The sequence below is a fragment of the Aotus nancymaae genome, unplaced genomic scaffold (genome assembly GCF_030222135.1).
Source record: "Aotus nancymaae isolate 86718 unplaced genomic scaffold, 86718_ANA_hifiasm-v0.15.2.pri h1tg000081l, whole genome shotgun sequence".
NCBI lineage: Eukaryota > Metazoa > Chordata > Mammalia > Primates > Aotidae > Aotus > Aotus nancymaae.
This window is the reverse complement of record NW_026988496.1, coordinates 4,362,106-4,366,208: the sequence shown is the minus strand read 5'-3', so window position 1 is coordinate 4,366,208 and position 4,103 is coordinate 4,362,106. Positions and strand designations below refer to the sequence as shown.

Sequence of the window (4,103 nt, the reverse complement as noted above, 5' to 3'; positions counted from 1 at the left end):
CTCCCAGGTTCAAACGATTCTCCTGCCTCAGCCTCCTGAGTAGCTGGGATTACAGGTATGCATCACCAGGACCAGATTTTTTTTTTTTTTTTTTTTCAGTAGAGACAGGGTTTCACCATGTTGGCCAAGCTGGTCTTGAACTCTTGACCTCAGATGATCTGCCCACCTCAGCCTCCTGAAGTGCTGGGATTACAGGGTTGAGCCACCATGCCCGGCCCAAAAGATTTTTAAAAAGAATTAATGCTTATTTTTACATGTACTTTCAAATACTAGAATAGGAAGAATAACTTCACAATTCATTCTATGAAGACAGAATTACCCAGACATCAAAACCAGACAAGAAAATCAAAGGAAAGAAAATTACAGACCAATATGATTGATGAGTACAGACACAGGGATCTTTAGCAAACTACTAGCAAAACAAATTCATCAACATATAAAATGGATTCTATAACATGGCTAAAAGTTGTATTTATTCAAGGAATCCAAGGTTGGCTTAATATCTAAAAATTACTATAATACATAAAAATTAATAGAATAAGAGACAAAAACATGATCATCTCAATAGAAGCAAAAAAAGGAAACGCATTTGACAAAATCCAACAAGCTTTCATGATAAAAAATACTCAACAAATTAGGAACAGAAGAAACTTACTCAACTCAGTAAAGAGCATCTGTGAAAATCTCACATATTACTTTACATATTACTTAAAAGAAAAAGACTGAATGCTTTCTCCCTACAATCAAGAACAAGACAAGACTACTACTTCTATTCAATATTGTACTGAAGGTTCTAGCAAGGACAGCTGGACAAGTAAAAGAAGTAAAAGGGATACAGAAATGAAAGGAAGAGATAAAACTATGTTTATTTGCCAAAGACATGATATTGTATATAAAAAATCTGGCCGGGTGTGGTGGCTGAGGCACTTTGGGAGGCTGAGGCAGATGGATCACCTGAGATTGGGAGTTCAGGACCAGTCTAACCAACATGGAGAAACCCCATCTCTACTAAAATTACAAAATTAGCCAGGTATGGTGGTACATGCCTGTAATCCCAGCTACTCGAGAGGCTGAGCCAGGAGAACCTGGGAGGTGAAGGCTGTGGTGAGCTGAGATCACGCCATTGCACTCCAGCCTGGGCAACAAGGGCGAAGAGTCTCAAAAAAAAAATTGTGAATCCATGTGGGCACACTGGCACATAACTGTAGTCCTGGCAACTCGGAAGGCAGAGGCAGGAGGATCACATAAGCCCAGGAATTCAAGGCTATAGTGTACTATGATCACATCTGTGAATAGCCCTTGTACTCCAGGCTGGGCAACATAGTAAGACCCTGTCTCTTACAAAAAAAAAATCAAAGAACTCACAAAAATCTATTTTTCTTTCAAGATAGAGTCTCACTGTCACCCAGGCTGGAGTGCAGTGGCCACGCTGGAGAGCAGTGGTGTGATCACGGCTCATTGCAGCCTCAAACTCCTGAGCTCAAGCAATCCCTCTAACTCAGCCTCTCGGGTAGCTGGCATTACAGGCATGTGCCACCACGGCCAGATAACTTTTAAATTTTTTGTAGGGATGTGGTTTTGCTTTGTTGCCCAGGCCAGTCTTGAACTCCTGGCTTCAAGAGATCCTTCCATATTGGCCTACCAAAGTGCTGGGATTTCAGGTGTGAGCCACCATGATTGGCCTACAAAAAAACTATTAGAACTAAAAACAAAAGGCAACCGCTTTATAGAATACAAACTCAATATACAGAAAGCAGTTGTATTTCTATACACATGTAACGTACAATCCAAAAGTTAAATTAAGAAGGTATCCCATTAAAAGAGCTTCAAAAAGAATAAAACACTAAGGAATAAATTCAACAAAAAATAAAAATATTCATATTCCAAAAATTATAAAACATTGTTCAAAGAAATTAAAGAAGATCTAAATAAAGTGAGAGATAGATATACCATGCTCATGTATTAGGAAGACTTTTTTTTTTGAGATGGAGTCTCGCTCTATCACCCAGGCTAGAGTGCAATGGCATGATCTTGGCTCACTGCAACCTCTTCCTCCTGGATTCAAGCGATTCTCTTGCCTCAGCTTCCCGAGTAGCTGGGGTTACTGCCGCGTGCCACCATGCCCGGCTAATTTTTGTATTTTTAGTAGAGACAGGCTTTCACCATGTTGGTCAGGCTGGTCTCCAACTCCTGACCTCATGATCCTCCTGCTTCGGCCTCCCAAAGTGCTAGGATTACAGGCATGAGCCAACGTGCTTGGCCCAAGACCTAATATTTTTAAGATAGCAATTCTCCTCAAATTAATCTATGGATTTAATGCAATCACCACCAAAATCTGAGTCAGGGCTGGGCACAGTGGCTCACGCCTGTGATCTTAGCAGTTTGGGAGGCTGTAGGTGAGAGGATTCCTTGAAGCCAGGAGTTGCAAGACCAGCCTGGGCAACAAAATAAGACCCCATCTCTGCAAGAAATACACATTAAAAAAAAAAAACCCAGTCAACATTTTTTTTTTTTTTTTTGCAGAAGTTTATTTTCTGATTCTAAAATTCATATGAAAATTCAAGGGACCCAGAATAGCTAAACGACCTCAAGAAAGAGGAACAGAATGGAGTGGAGCTCAGTGCTGTGGGAAGGAGTGAAGCTGAGCAGCTGGGTCAGCCTGGCCAAGCCAGTGAAGCAGAGACATGGGTCAAGCAATCGTGAACATGTGCTGTTGACACATTAGAGACCTTTTTCATCATGGATGATGAACATATACCAGATTTTTCAAGTGTAGAGGATGAAACTACTTATTGGAAGGAAATGTCCTTGAAGTATAAACATATCTTCCAGGAAGCTTGACATGAGCTAGTTGAATTTCAGGAGGGAAGCAGAGAATTAGAAGCTGACTTGGCAGCACAATTAGTACAGCCTGAACAAAGGAATAGAGACTTGCAACTTGATAGCCAAAGACTGAAATACGAAGTGGAGGCATTAAAGGAGAAACCAGAACATCAGTATGCACAGAGCTACAAGCAGGTCTCAGTATTAGATGATTTAAGTCAGATGTAGGCCATCAAGGTGTGGTTGCTTAAGTATGTGAGGGAGCCAGAACAGGCCAGTGATGACCTGGAGCAAGCAAAAGGGGCAACAATAGTTTCACTAAAAGACTTTGGTTTTCTTTTCTTTTTCTTTTTTTTTTCAGACGGAGTCGCTCTGTCACCCAGGCTGGAGTGCAGTGGTGCGATCTCAGCTCACTGCAACCCCTGCCTTCTGGGTTCTCCATGTTGACCAGGCTGGTCTCGAACTCCTCCTCAAGTGATCCACCCGCCTCAGCCTCCCAGGATTACAGGCGTGAGCCACTGTGCCCGCACTTCACTGGAAGACTTTGAACAAAGGCTAAATCAGGCCATTGAACGAAATGCATTTTTAGAAAGTGAGCTTCATGAAAAGGAATGTTGTCAGTCTCTGTACAGAGGTTAAAAGATGGAGCAAGAGATTTAATGGCAAGAACCAGCAGTTCAGGAAAGGAAGTAACCAGAAAGTTGGCTCCTACTTCTCCAACTCTAGACAGTGAAAAGACAATCTTCATTGTCCAAGAATCACTCCAGCCACTCCTGTTGGCAAAGGAAAGGAAAACAGTTTTCCTTCCCAAAAGGTATACCAAATGGTTTTGGTAGCAGTCCACTAACTCCTTCTGCTGGGCTATCAGCATTAACCACCATGGGGGATCTCCTAGGAAAATTAGGGACTTTGCCATCCTAATTAGCAGTTTGCAGGAATTTTGCAAAGGACCAAACGTGAAAATCCTATATTTCAGGAAATGTTAATGGTGGGGGGCTGAATGCCAGTGGCACAACATTCTCCCAATAGGATGAAGGGCAAGAAAAAGTCATATTTCCAGCCGGGCACAGTGGCTCACACCCGTAAACCCAGCACTTTGGGAGGCCAAAGCTGGCAGATCACTTGAGGTCAGGAGTTCAAGACCAGCCTGGCCAACACAGTGAAATCCCGTCTCTACTAAAAATACAAAATTAGCTGGGCATGGTGGTGGGCACTTGTAATGTCAGTTACTCAAGAGGCTGAGGCATGAGAATCGCTTGAACGCAGGAGGCGGAGGTGGC

The 4,103-nt window shown here is 42.5% G+C and overlaps 1 pseudogene; it reads left to right on the top strand.

Annotated features, from left to right (window-relative positions):
- Positions 1-2,665: 2,665 nt before the first annotated feature.
- On the top strand, positions 2,666-3,852 carry LOC105722973 (nuclear distribution protein nudE-like 1; annotated as a pseudogene).
- The last annotated feature ends 251 nt before the right edge of the window (positions 3,853-4,103 follow it).